The sequence below is a fragment of the Furipterus horrens genome, unplaced genomic scaffold (genome assembly GCF_987537825.1).
Source record: "Furipterus horrens unplaced genomic scaffold, mFurHor1.1.pri manual_scaffold_6, whole genome shotgun sequence".
Lineage (NCBI taxonomy): Eukaryota > Metazoa > Chordata > Mammalia > Chiroptera > Furipteridae > Furipterus > Furipterus horrens.
In genome coordinates this window covers 76,224,409-76,239,873 of record NW_028327176.1, presented here as the reverse complement: position 1 = coordinate 76,239,873, position 15,465 = coordinate 76,224,409, and the positions used below count along the sequence as shown (strand labels likewise).

The following is a 15,465-nucleotide window of genomic DNA, read 5'->3' as shown; positions in this document are numbered from 1 at the left end:
TACAGTCAACTCAGTTTTTCCCCTTTACCCCCCACCCAGTAGCCCCTACTCCTTCAGGCATTTCCCTCTTTTTTGTTCATGTCCATTGGTCATGCATATAAGTTCCTGTACTGTACTTTATATCCCCATGGTTATTCTGTGACTACCAATTTGTATTTCTTAATCCTCTCACCTCTTCACCCATTCCTCCAAACACCCCTCCCATTTGGCGACCATTAAAACACTCTCTGTATCCATGATTCTTTTTCTGTTCTTCCTGTTTGCTTAGTTTGTTTTTTATATTTAATTGTTGATATATGTATTTGTTATCATTTTATTGTTCATAGTTTTGATCTTTTTTAAAAAATAAGTCCTTTAACATTTCATATAATAATGGTTTGATGATCATGAACTTCTTTAGTTTTTTCTTGCCTGGGGAGCTCTTTATCTGCCCTTCCATTCTAAATGATAGTTTTGCTAGGTAGAGCAATCTTGGCTGTAGGCTCCTGCTTTTTATCACTTTGAATATTTCTTGCCAATCCCTTCTAACTTGCAAAGTTTCTTTTGAGAAATCAGCTGATAGTCTTATGGGAACTCCCCTGTAGGTAACTAACTGCTTTTCTCTTGTTTCTTTTAAGATTCTCTCTTTATTTTTAACCTTTGGAATTTTAATTGTGATATGTCTTAGTGTGCTCCTCTTTGCATCTAGCTTGTTTGGGACTCTCTGTGCTTTCTGGGGACTCTCTGTGCTTTCTGGACTTGTATATCTATTTCCATCACCAAGCTAGGGAAATTTTCTTTTATCATTTTTTCAAATAGGTTTTCAATTCATTGTTCTCTCTCTTCTTCTGGCACCCATATGATGTGAATGTTGGTATGCTTGAAGTTGTCCCAGAGGCTCTTTACACTATCCTCATTTTTTTTTAATTCGTTTTTCTTCTTATTGTTCTGAGTGGTTGTTTTTTGTTTTCTTAGGTTCCATATAATTGCTCTGACTCTTGGCTTCATCCATTGCTACTGTTGAGTCCTTGTAAGTTGTTCTTTATTTCCATTACTGTATCCTTCATTTCTGACTGGATCTTTTTTTTTTGTTCTTGTGCAAAGTTCCTTGAGCATCCTTATAACCAGTGTTTCTTACTCTGCATCTGATAGATTGCTTATCCCCATTTCATTTAGCTCTTCTTTAGTTTTAATCTGTTCTTTCATTTGCACCATTTCTCTGTCTCCTCATTTTGGCAGCCTCCCTGTGTTTGTTTCTATGTATTAGGTAGAGCTGCCATGACTCCTTGTCTTGGTAGCATGGCCTAATGTAGTAGATATTGTAGGGTCTAATGGTACAGCATCCCTATCACCCAAGCTGGACACTTAAGATGCACCCTTCATGTGGGCTTATTACACCCTCTTGTAGTTCAGCCTTGATTGCTATTGGCAGGTCAATGGAAGGGATTTAGCCAGGTCAGTCAGCTGCAAGAACTGACAGTGACCATTAACCACCAATCTCCACCCTCTGTGGAGGATCACCTTGTAGAGGCAGGGCGGTGGTATTCCAACATTGTCTGTAGTTGTCCACTGGGTGTGCATGCTCTGGGGTTTCCCAGGTAGTTCAGATCAGGGTCAACCACCACCTGTGTTCCTTCTGGGGCCACCCAGCATGAGCTACAAAGCAGTCTGCAGATGGCTGCTACTTGTGCTGGGCTTGAAGGTTCCCAGGTGAAGCCAAACTGTGATCTAAAGCTGGCTGCTGCTAGTGACGAGCCTGGGGCTGCTTAGCTAGAGATATTGGAGGCCTGATAAGCCTGATTGTTGCTTGTTTGAGAGGGTTTAAGAACATGTGAAGCCAGAGCCAGACCAGTCATTCACATGGAAAACTACTGTTAACAGCTTGGGTGAGCTGTAAGGTGGGTGTGGCAGAGCCTCAAGGATTCCCCAGGGTGGAGCAAATCATGTAAGCCAGGTTGATGGAGTCTCAAATATGGCACCTGCCTGCTGGCTCTCTGGCTCTCTGGGAGGGGGAGGGCTCAGAAAAGGAACAATGGCCTCTGTACAACTTTTTGCCTCCAGCTCTTGTCCTGTTGCCAGACACTTTAGTTCCTCCCCATATGCTACTGGTGCCCTTCAAGCTGCTGCCCTGGTGCTAGAGCTCAGAGGGAGTGAGTCTGAGTAAGCCCATGTGCAGACCCTTTAAGAGGAACTGCTTGGAACTCAAGTAGTTCCTTTCACCAACTCAAACCCCACTCGTTTTTATAGCCACAAGTTATGGAGGCTTATTTTTGTGGCACTAGAACCCTGGGCTGGGTGGCCAGGTGTGAAGTTGGGACCCCTTGATTTGAGATATCCCTCCCAGATTTTTATCTACCACATGTGGGTGTGGTACCAGCCCATTCCACATCACTGTGTCTCCAAGTCTCCACATCTTCCTACCATTCAGGATGGATGTGGTTTCTTTAGTTATATAGTTGTTGAACTTCCATTCAACTTGATTTCTGGTGGTTCTGAGTGATGGTTATTCTGTAGTTTAGTTGTAATGTTGATGTGATTGTGCAAGGAGGCAATCCATGTTTACCTATGCCTCCATCTTGACCAGAAGTCAAAGATTTTGTTTTTGGTGAAGTCTATTTTTTTTTAAGTTTGTAGTGTGTGCTTTTAGTGTTATAACAAAGAAGGCTCTTCCTACCCCAAGATTGTGAAGATTTACCCCTATGTATTCTTCCAAGAGTCTTACATATTTTTTTTTGTTCTTAAATTTAGCCGTTTGACCCATTTTGAGTTAATTTTTCATATGATGTGAGGTTGGGGTTCAACTTTATTCTTTTGCATGTAGAAATCTGGTTGCCCAAGCACCATTTGTTAAAAATACTATTCTTTCTTCATGCATTGTTTTTGCACTCTGGTCAAAAAACAATTGATCATAAATGCAAGGATTTTTTCATGGGCTTCAATTCTATTCTATTGATCTATATGTCTCTCTTTATTTTAGTTCCACGGTCTTGATATTGTAGCTTTGCAGCAAGTCTTGAAACTAAAAATGGGAGTGCTCTGATTTTGATTTTTCAGGGTCATTTTAGCAGTTCTGGCTCCCTTGCATTTTCATATGAATTTTAAAATCAGTTGCCAATTTCTGCTAAAAAAAAAGGTGGATTTTATTACAGATTGTGTTGGATATATAAAACAATTTGGGGAGTACTGCCATCTTTAAAATATTAAGTCTTCTAATCTATGAATATGGAATGTCCATTTATTTTGGTCATTAATTTCTGTCAATAATATTTTCTATTTTTCAATGAATAAGTCTTGTAATTCCTGTGTCTAATTTACCTGAATATTCTGTTATTTTTGATGACTGGAAAGGAAATTGTTTTCTTAATTTCATTTTGACTTGTTAACAATAAGATTTTGGAAATATACTTTATCAGGTTAAGACAGTTTGTCTCATTTCTATTTCACTAAAAATTGTTTAAATAATAAATAAATTTGGTTTCACCAAATGTTTTTGCTGCAAATGCTAACATGATCATATTTTTTAATCTTTTATTTTATTGATGTGGTGAGCTACATGGGTATATTTTCAGATGCTAAATCAACCTCACATTTAATGGAAACTCTAACTTGATTGTGATCTTTTTAATATTTTTGCTGGGGTACAAGTTCTACTATTTTGTTTAACATCTTTAAAATATTTTGTTTATGGTATTTTATGAAATTTTCACTGTTTATCCTTCTGTGGCTGATCTCAGAAATGTTCCTTCTAAGTTATATTTTAGTTGTCTAACAATATTTTTACCTCTGTTTAATCTAATTTTGAATTCATCTATTGGGTTCAGATAATATATTATTTTAGTTCTATCATTTTATATACTATTTTATTATTTTGGATTTTTGCTGAAACTATCTTTTCTCTTGATTTCTTTTTTTAAAAAGGTTATTTAAAAGTCTGTGCCTAATAAATTTCAATATCTGGATCTCTTGAGAGTCTCTTTTGGTGTCTGTTTCCTTTTCTCTTAGTTTTCAGTCAGTATCTGACTTTTTATCTTCCTGGTTATTTTTTTTTAATGCTACATATTCTGTATATATAATTATACCTAATTGGGGGCCCTAGATAATGTTATCTTCTGAGAGGGAGAACTTAACTCTTGCTTCTCACATAAGGCTGTGTCCTGTAATAAAACTATAAATTGATCCAGGCCTCATTCTCTGTGAGCATAATTTATTTCTGACACCCTTGTTTCCAAGATGTAGCTCTTCTGGCGTCCAAACTGAAATACTTGTGTATTTACTTGGGCACCTTGTATTCTCTTGACTCTGAACTCCAGTTGTTCTATCATACACCCACCCCTCAGTTCCTGAGAACTGTATCCAGCTCCAGTTCACTTTGCAGTTGCTGCTTTCTAGCTCATTGTTCAGCTCTCAGTCTGCTTAGTAATTGGCAAAGATCTTAAGGAGAAAGAGTCAGATCAAATGTCCTTCTCACCCTCCTGAGCTTCTTTCCTCTGTGAGATCTTTACACAAATGTGTGTGTATTTCATCCCATTTTTCTGGTTATTCACAATAAAGGAGCTGATCTGAAACAAGTTACTCCACCAACGACATTAGTGAATATTACGCATTATTTCATGAATAAAATCATGGATAAAAGATGACTTTTCTTTAAGTACTCACGTCACTTCTTAGTAGCATAAAACTAACAGTCCTAGGAAAAGATCAATCTGAGTCCTGTAACTTCAATTTTCACCACGGGTAATGCATATTCTAAAGAATGAGAAAAACACTATCCATTAGCAGCATATCATCAAAGAATGGAGACCACTTGCTGCGTCCTCGCATGATAAGCAGTGATTGTTAAACTATTATATAAGCAATCACAAGTTGATATTAAGCATTCTACTAATTATTTACTCTACTTTTGCAGACAAATTTTTACTTATCAAAATGTACTCTGGGACAGTTTGGGCACAAATCAAAACTATGTGCCTTTTTTCAATATAAAAGTAATGTCATCAAAAGGCAACTTGAAAGCATGAACTTTGACTTGTTTTTAGCAGTACTGAAAGGGTTGTGTACCCATTTGCTCTCACCTGTCCTGCCTTATAGAGTCTTGTCTAAGCCTTGCATTTATGGGAAGGTCCTGGTGTTATATTCTGAGTCTATGGCCTCAACCAGCAATCTCTGATTCCCAAACATAACTTTTTCTCCACTGAGCTAACAGGCCCAGCTCCAGTAAAACCAGATGCTTCCAAGTCATCAATAAAGATTTAAATGTTATTAAAATAAATTGTTTGTGATGGATGGTGCAAAGATACAATTCAAAGTTGTTTAAGCTATATATAAAGGAATAGCTACCTTGAACTAAAATACAGGAACCTGAATTACTTTTCAGCACTTATATTTTCCTTAACAGAATAAACTTCAGGTAAAGGGGAAAAATGAGCTTCATTTATACTTCAATGAGTTAAACATACTGATCTTCAACTGATGTAAAACCCAGCAATGTTTAAAGGGAGACAGACAAATGATGCCACATGTAGATCTTCTTTGACATGTAAACAAATTGATCAGTGGTGATGCAAAATTAAGTGTAAGTTAAAGGTAAAAATTAAGAATATTTAAATTTTGAGCCCTTATGAATTACATAGATAAAGTATTTAAGTGCCCTTTAGAACTGTGCTGTCCAATATAATAGCTGCTTTTCAACAGAGTGACTATTGCGCACTTAGAATTCAGCAAATCAAGTCTGAGGTGGGCCAAAGGTATAAAGCCCACCATGAATTTTGAAGACAAATTTGAAAGAAAAGAATATAAAATATTTTGTTATACATTTTTAATATGAATTACAATAAGTTAAACAAAATATTATTTAAATTAATTCTACATATTTCTTTATACTTTTTAATGTGGCTACTAGATATTTTAAAATCTACATATGGCTCCCATATTTTCTTCTGTTCTAGAAGCGTAACAAACTTAGAGAACATTTAAGAATGTAAAAATAAATGTCTCCACTTTAAATATTATTGTTAAAAATAAAATGTTACTAAATATAGAAGCTTCCTTGCTCCAGCCCTGCCAACATCTTGGGCCTACTGAGACCAGTTTTGTATTTCTGACCTCTATTACTATAAGATAATAAATTTGTGTTGTTTTAAGCCATTAAATGTGTGATAATTTGTTACAGAATAAGGATATTGTACCCAATTATGTGTGGATTTTCTTCCCTCACACCAAGCAATTCTCCAACACCAGATGAATATCCTACAACTCCACCCAATTCTGACACTATCTACCTGAAGATAGCAACACATTCCACAGGCTCAGCCTTACAAGACTGCCTCCTCCTCAACCACCTCCACCCCCTCAGATGCCAGTCACAAGTCCAGGTGCTCATCTGTGCTTCTGATCTACAGGATATACATTAAAGATTCCAACAACCAACTCCATGGGCTTGATTAATTTGTTAGAGAAGCTCACAGAACTCAGAAACATTTATTTACTAAATTACTAGTTTATTATAAAAGCATGTAACTCAGGGACAGCCAGATGGAAAAGATGCATATGATAAGATTATGGATCTTCCATGCCCCCTCCATGTACACTATTCTCCCTGAATCTCCATATGTTCACCAACCTGAAAGCTTTTTGAGCCCTATCCTTTTATTTATTTTTTTGTGGAGGCCTTATTACACAGGCATACTTAATTAAATCATTGGCCATTGGCGATTGAACTCAATCTCCTGACCCTCTTCCTTTGTAGGTGGTCATGGGGATGGGACTCAAACTTCCAACCATCAAATCACATCCTTACTGGCTGATGACCAGCCAGAGCAGGTCTGCCATAATGTGTGGCAGACTTTGTGTAGGAAATATTTCACAACACAAGTCCAGGTGATTTTGACAGTACATTTATTATTTTTTTATTTAAAATTTTTTTATTGTTTATGCTATTACAATTGTCCCAATTTTTCCCCCTTTTCCACCCTTCCCCACAGTCAATCCCCACATTGTTATCCATGTCCATGGGTGGTACCTATGTTAATTGTCTAGTCCCTTTACCTTCTTTCAACCAGTCTGAGCCTCTCCCCTCCCCCCTTTTTAAAAAATGTATTTATTTATTTATTTGGGGGGGAACCCCTGCTCCATAACAATTCCTCCATCACAGACTTAAGACCCTTTATAATCTTATAAAGGACAATGGGCGAAGGTCTCATGCTCCTCTAGCTGCTTCAAGCTGGACATGGTCATCATCCTACCTACACTTGGGTCCAGAAATCCCTAATAAGAGTGGCAGCATGGAGGGGATGATGGCCTTCCCACATGGAGAAAGATCTTGCAGACGCTAGGTCAGTTGACTGTTCCCAGACAACAGCATGCTCAGTTAAACATGGTGGCATCCATGTTGTATTCTGGGGGCAACAGATTTGGCAACAGGGTTAAAAGGCATCATTCAATCCATAGCCACTAGATGACAAAAGGCAGGGTTTAATTTTTAAACGTCCCACATTAGGGGGGAAAAAAGGCTTCTTTGGAGGAAGGTGTGCAAGGCATATCACACCTGACCAAAGCACTTTTGCCCACTATACTTAGTTTGGGCTGAGGGGAGTATTTTAGGTTGACAGTACATTTATTAAAGCTGGTGTCAGTGAAAAAAAGAAAGGACTTTGGGTCGAAGAAGCAACAGGAAAGAGCCTGGGCGGTGCCCTGGGTGTGCTGCTCACTGTGTGTGTGTGTGTGTGTGTGTGTGTGTGTAGCCTGGATCTCCTCAACTTTGTGTATCCAAGTTGCTCCCAGCCCTGGAAGGGGAGGGAGCCACAAAGCTGTGATCTCTGACCAGGTTCTCCTTGGATGCAGGTGCCATGCCCGGGGTATTTCCCAGTCCACCTATAAAATCTCCTTACCACTTATTGTGAAGCATCTTCTGTACTCCTTGGCTTCCAAACTTCATATCAGCTAGGATTCCTTTGAATGTTCGGCTTATTTTTTGGAAGATCAACCAAATGTCCAAGCTGGGTGCAAGAGCAAGTGCACTTGGTGGCCATGTAGGTGGAAGCAATATTCCAACCCCCAATTTGTAGTTCTTAATTCTTTCTCACCCAGCCCCCAACTCTCCTCTCATCTAGAAACCACCTGTTTGTGTCCTGTATCTATGAGTTTGTTTCTGTTTTGTTTGTTTATTTTGTTCTTTAGATTCCACATATAATTGTAATCATATGGTATTTGTCTTTCTCTGACTTATTTCACTTAGACTAATGCCCTCAGGGTCCATCCATGTTGTCACAAATAGTAAGATTTCATTCTTTTTTATGACCAAATAGTATTCCACTGAATATATGTACCACTTCTTTATCCAATTATCTATTGATAGGCACTTGAGTTGCTTCCATATCTTGGCTATTATAAATAATGCTGCAATAAACATAGGAGTGCATATATTTTTTCAAATTAATGTTTTGGATTTCTTCAGGTACGTACCCAGAATTGGAATCACTGGGTCATAATGCAGTTCCATTTTTTTTTTTTTTTAGATAACTCCATGCTCTTTTCCACAGTAACTGCACGAATTTGTAATCCCACAAATGGTGCACAGCAGTTTCCATTTTCCTGCATCCTCTCCAACACTTGTGGTTTGTTGATTTATTGATGATAGCCAGACTGACAGGTAGGAAGTGATATCTCATTGTGATTTTAATTTGCATTTTTCTGATGATTAGTAATGTTGAGCATCTTTTCATATCTCTCTTGATCATCTGTATGTCTTCTTTGAAGAAGTGTGCATTCAGGTCCTCTGTCCACTTTTTAACTGGAATTTTTATAATTTTTCTGGTGTTGAGTTGTAAATTTTGGATAGTAGCCCCTTATCAGATGTATCATTGGCAAATATGTTCTCCCATTCAGTAGGTCTTCTTTTTATTTTGTTGATGGTCTTCTTTCTGTGCAAAAACTTTTTAGTTTGATATAGTCCCATTTGTTTCCATTTTTCCTTTTGTTTCTCTTGCCTAAGGAGATATACCATAAAATCATTACTAAGAGCAATGCCAGAGAGTTTACTGTCTATGTTTTCTAGGAGTTTCATGGGTTCAGGTCTTACATTTGTCTTTAATCCATTTTGAGTTTATTCTTGTGTATGGTGTACATAGGTGGTCTGGTTTTGTTTTTTGCATGTATCTGTCCAATTTTCCCTGATTCATTTATTGAATAGACTGTTTTTAACCCATTGCATTTTCTTTCTATTCTGTCATGGATTAGGCACGCTATTATTTCAGGGCTTTCTATTCTGTTGTGTTAATCTATGTGTCTGTTTTTATGTCAGTGCCATACCATTTGGCTTACTATAGACTAAGTAGTATAGCTTGATATCAGGTAGTGTGATACGTCCAGCTTTGTTCTTTCTCAAGGTTGCAGTGGTTATTCGAGGTCTTTGTGTTTTCATACAAGTTTTAGGGTTATTTGTTCTAGCTCTGTGAAAAATGCCATTCATATTTTGATAAGATTTGCATTGAATATATAGATTGCTTTGGGAAGTATGAACATTTTAATGATATTAATTCTTCCTATCTATGAGCACACTATATGGTTCAATTTATTTGTATCTTTTTCAATTTATTTTTTCAATGTCTTATAGTTTTCCAAGTACAGGTCTTTTATGTCAGTGGTTAAATGTATTCCTAGGTATTTTATTATTTTTGGATGCAATTGTAAATGGAATTGTTTTCTTAATTTCTCTTTCTGATAGTTCATTACTATTGTGTAAAAATGCAACTGATTTCTGAATATTAATTTTGTATCCTGCTACTTTACTGAATTCATTGATCAGTTCTAGAAGTTTTTTGGTGGAATCTTCAGGGTTCTCTATATATACAGTATCATATCATCTTCAAATAATGATAGTTTTACTTCTTCCTTTCCAATTTGGGTGCCTTTCTTTTCTTGTCCAGTTGCTGTGGCTAGTACTTCCAATACTGTGTTGAGTAAAAGTGGTGAAAGCAGATAACCTTGCCTTGTTCCTGATCTTAAAATAAGAAAATGCTTTTAGCTTTTTCCTGTTGAGTATAATGTTAGCTCTGCATTGTCATATACGCCTTTTTTATGTTGAGGTACGTTCCCTTTATTCCCACTCTGCTGAGAGTTTTATCATAAATGGATGCTGGATTTTGTCAAATACTTCTTCTATATCTAGTGACATGATCATATAATGTTATCCTTTATTTTGTTTAGGTGGTGTATCACGTTAATTGATTTACAGATATTGAACCAATGTTACATCACAGGAATAAATCCCACTTGATCGTTTTTAATGTATTGTTGAATTTGGTTTGGTAATATTTTGTTAAGGACTTTTACAACTAGGTTCATCAGTGATATTGGCTATAATTTTCTTTTTTTGTAATGTCTTTATCTGGTTTTGGAATCAGGGTAATGCTGGCTTTGTAAAATATGCCTGGTAGCTTTCCATCCTCTTCAATATTTTTGAAATAGTTTAAGAAAGATAGGCTTTAATTCTTTGAATGTTTGTTAAAATTCGCCTGTGAAACCATCCAGTCCCAGACTTTTGTTTGTTGAAAGTCTTTTGACTACTGGTTTGATTCATTGGTAGTCATCAGTCTGTTCATATTTACTGCTTTTTCTTGATTCACTGTTGGAAGGTTGTACCATTCTAGAAATTCATTTATTTCTTCCAGATTTTTTTACTAGTTATCATATAGTTCTTTGTAATATTTTCTTATAATACTTTGTATTTCTGTGGTGTTAGTTGTCACTTCTCTTTTATTTCAGATTTTAGTTATTCGGATCTTCTTTTTTTTCTTGATGAGTCTGGTTAAAGGTTTTTCAATCATATTTATCTTTTCAGAGAACCAGCTCCTGGTTTCATTGATCTTTTGTATTTTTTTTTATATTCTATTAAGTTTATTTCTGCTCTGCTCTTTATTATTTCCTTCCTTTTGCTCACTTGGGGCTTCACTTGTTGTTTTTACAGTTTCTTTAGGTGTAAGGGAAAATTGTTTATATGAATTTTCCTCTTAGGATTGTTTTTGCTGTGTCTCTTAGATTTAGGGTCATTGTGTTTTGATTTTAATTTGTCTTAAGCTACGTTTTTCTTTATTTCTTGATTTCATTGTTAACTCATTTCCTGTTTAGTAGTATCCTATTTAGCCTTGAAGTGTTTGTGTATTTTTCAGGGTATTTTTGTAATTGATTCCAAGTTTAATACCATTATGGTCAAATTGGCTCACTCTCCTGCCTTCCCATCACAGCAAGAATAAAATCAAATTAAGGCCACATGTACTTCCAGCCAAGGTGGAGGCCTAGATTGACATGCTCCATCTCCCTCCACAACTAAGAAGGAATACATCTGCTACAAAACCAGAAATAACCAGAAGTTCCAGAAAATAAAGCTACATGGAAGTCCAACATATGAAGTTATAAACAAGTGGTGCTCATCCAGATGGGTAGGAGGGGCGAAGCCAGGGCAGAGAGGTCAAGCTGTGCTGGCGGCGGCAGCTGCGGCGATGGTGGTGGGACAGTGGTAAACACAGACACCCATATTTAAAAAGAGGCAAGAAACACCTGGGAAGCACCCCCGGCTGCAGACCAGACCTGTCAGCTTGTGATTCTAATCCTGGGGAAGGCAGACCACCCCCCATTGCCTCAGACTGTGAAGGCCAGAGGGGTTGGGGAATGGAAGAAGAAGCTCCTGGTCTCTCAGCAGAGAATAAATGGCAAGAATCCATCTTGGACTCCCGGCCCCACACACAAAATGCCACAGCGTGGTGAGACGGGTTACCTGGTAGTGATGAGTGCACAGGGCTCTGCCCCCTATAGCGTAGGAGATGTGACAGCCCCACCCAGGAAGCAATGGTAAACACAACACTGTCAGGATGGCAGAGATCATGATAGAGATCCCAATCACACAGCTGACCAGACAGCAAATATATGGCCTAACAGATCAGCAGATAGGAAATCTTTCTGAGGCACAGTTCAGAGCTTTGGTTATAAGAAAGCTTACAGACCTAACAGCAGATCTTAAATAAGATGGGGAAGGAATGAAGGCTAGTCCTGATGAAATGAATGAAAACACATACGAAACAAGTGGTCAGGGAAGGAAAACTGGGGATCAAATCAACAAATCGGAACCTAGGGAAGGAACAAACAGTCGACCAGTGCAGAAAGAGGAAACAAAAAGTGAGAAAAATGAGGAGAGGATCAGAAACTTATGGGACAACTATAAGCGGGCCAATATCAAAATCATAGGGTTGCCAGAAGGCAAAGAAGAAGAACTAGAGATTGAAAAATTATGTGAAAAAATAATGAAGCAGAACTTTCTTAACTTGGGGAAGGAAATAGAATTTCAGGTCCAGGAAGCACAGAGAGTTCCGAAAACACTAGACCCAGGAAGAACCACACCAAGACACATTATAATCAAAATGTCAAAAATTAAGGATAAAGAGAGAATCTTAAAAGCAGAAAGAGAGAAGAAGAGAACTATGTACAAAGGGGTCCCAATAAGACTATCAGCTGATTTCTCAAAAGAAACTCTGCAGGCAAGAAGGGACTGGCAAGAAATATTCAAAGTAATGAAAAGCAAAACTCTACAATCACGATTACTCTATCCAGCAAAGCTGTCATTCAGAATAGAAGGGCAGAGAAAGTGCTTCCAGGACAAAGTAAAACTGCAGGAGTTCATCAGATCCAAACCATTGTTATATGAAATGTTAAAGGGACTTGTTTAGGGGAAAGAGGATCAAAACTATAAACATTAAAATGAAAACTGTATCACAACAACCAACAACAGAAGCTAGGGAATTGGAACAAAGGCAAACTAAGTAGGCAACTAGAGTGGGAAAAGAATTATAGGTATGGGGAACATATTGGGGGGAGGTCAGCTGGGAGGGGGAAGGGGGTTAGGGAGGGAGATGGTACAGGAATTAAGAAACATAGTAGGAGGGAGGGAGTGGAGTAGATAGGAAGATGTTGAGAAGAACTATATGCACACCAATGGGCATGGACAACTGGAGGGAGGGGGTCACTGGGTGGAGGGGAACAAAGGGAAAAGAAATTGGGACAACTGTAACAGCATAATCAATAAAGCATATTAAAAAATAAAATAAAATGGCAATTAAAAAAATTAAGGCCACATGGCTTCCTTCATTTGGCACCTGCCTCTTTCTCCATTCACATACCTTCCCACCCCCTGCCTTATCTATCTGAGCAACCCAACTGACTTCCTCTATTCCTACAGCATTCCATGCCCCTCTTCCCTCTGGGTCTTTGCTATTCCTTCTGTCTGAGAATGTGCTCCCTCTAGATGTGTGCCTGACCCTCTTACTTCTTCCCAAACCAGTGCCACCCCTGCTGAGAGGTCTAGTCTGACCCTAACTAGAACAGTAGCCACTCCTGTCTCATATTGCTTAGTTTTCTTTATAAAGCTCAGTACTATGTGACAGTATATATTTTATTACTTTATTATATTACATGTCTCATGAATAGAATGTAAACTCCATGAGGGCAGGGATCTTTTTAATTTAAACGCCTTGCAAATATTTTATTGACTTTTTAATTAAGTTAAACTTTTAAACAGGCAATCATTTACATGGTTGAAAGTCAAAATCATGTAAAAAAGTATCTAGAGAAGTCTCATTTCCATTTCTGCTTCTGGTTACCCAGTTTTTCCCATTCCCATAAAAAACCATTTTTATTAGTCTTCCAGTATTTCCTTAGGCAAATATAACATATTTGCACATAGGTACATATATAGTCTTCTTTTCCCATTTGTACCAAAAGTATCATTGTATACAGAGGCTACACCTTACATTTATTCCTTGAAAGTATTTCCTGGACATCATTATATATCAGTTCATAGAGAATTTCCTCATCTATTTTATAGCTGCATAGTATTCCCTTTAGGAGGCATGCTATAGTTGATTTAATCAGTTCCCTACTAATAAGCACCTGTGGCTTCCATCTTTCGCTATTACCACAAACGCAGCACAGGGGGGTTTTAATACTGAACGCCCTGAGTCTGGAAGTATTTCTGCACAAAGTAGGAGGTCAGTGAACAATGGTGGAAAGAATTAATTAACCAACACTAATAAATGAAAGGGCTTGCCTGGTAGACGGAGCCAAGGGGCGACTCACTGGCCCCAGGCACTGCAGGCGGGGCCCACCAGGTGGCGCTGCAGGCGGCTGACGCGCCTGGCCGGCTGGGCCTCTCAGCTTACTTGGGCGCCCAAGCAGGCGGTGGAGTAGCGTGGGGAAAGATCCTCAAGGCTCCGGCCAAAGCCACACGCCAGCATCAGCGAGTGTCGGACAGGATCCCGAGGAGCGGTTGCGTATTCCCGGTTAGAGTCCAGCAGCTTGGAAGCCACCGCCGCCGGCCCGTCCTGCGTCCCGGCTGCCCTCGTGCCGTCGCTAGTCTGCTGCAGCTGGACTGGTTCCGCTGGCTCTTCTGGAAGGAGGAATGGAGCTGACGCTCGTGGGGCTGCAGTGCGGGGCAAGACCACCTTCGTCAGTGCCATTGCTGTGAGTGCTCTCCTGCTCACCTGCCGGGGCCGCGGCTGCAGCGGCCAGAAAGCCTGGTGGGGGCCTCTCCACACTGCCAGGTCGGCGGAGTGGGTGGAGGCAAGCGTGCCTATTCCACCCCCCGGGCCCGGACCTGCAGCGTCCGGCGTGTTGGTAGCTGCAGTCGGCAGCTGAAGGGTTCATTCTGTTCGGTCGTCCTGGATGCAGTTGGGACTCGGGAAGAGTGAACTTGGGTTTGTCTGGTGTTAAAAGCGCCTAGGGGATTGGGGTTTCCCTGGGGCTTGCGCTGTGGGGGCAGCTGGAGTGTTAATACTAGCCTCTCGCTTTCCCTTCCCTGAAGGGTGGGACTGTGAGAAAGCGGGAGAATTGAAAGGCTTCCGCCCGTCACCTCGCAGGACGAAGAGCCCCAATGTAGGTTCTTTCCAAAATTCTGTGCGCAGCTGTCATTCAAGTACGGGTTTCACTCGTTCCAGGGGCCAAGGTCAGTTGGTGGCTGCTGCGCTGACTGTGGAAGCTGGGGACAGAGCGACAGCCCGTCTACAACGGTGCCCCGCGTTTATTCTGCCAGGCAGTGGTGGGCTCTGCTTTTCCAGGGCTCCGTCCTCAAGCAGGGATGGGGTGGGGGTGAGGGTGTTCCTACAAGAGGAGGGAAGGGACTGGGCAGGGACAGAGCTTATTCCAGGCCCAGGGAATGGCTATCTTGGGAGGGAAATCGCCCCGGGAACCCGTATAAAATGTGGTGTTTATTCAGTAGTGAGTGAGTGCAAGGATGATTATTTCAGAAGAAATAAGATGGAAGGATTCTCATCTATCTATATTTAGAGCCCAGGTGTTGCCCTGCCTCAGTCTTAGCTGGTCAGGGTGCGTTCGGAATGATCTTAAGAGCGATAGAGGACAGCGCTTCTTTCACCTTTGAGATGACAGCTGGAATCCTTACTAGGGGGCTAGCTGTCCAGCTGGTTTGGCTGCAAGAATGATTTC

General features: G+C 39.6%; 1 pseudogene; it reads right to left on the bottom strand.

The window, feature by feature from the left end:
* Positions 1-14,667, bottom strand: part of LOC150006570 (CCA tRNA nucleotidyltransferase 1, mitochondrial-like) — a 41,213-nt pseudogene extending 26,546 nt beyond the window's left edge.
* Between the last annotated feature and the right edge of the window lie 798 nt (positions 14,668-15,465).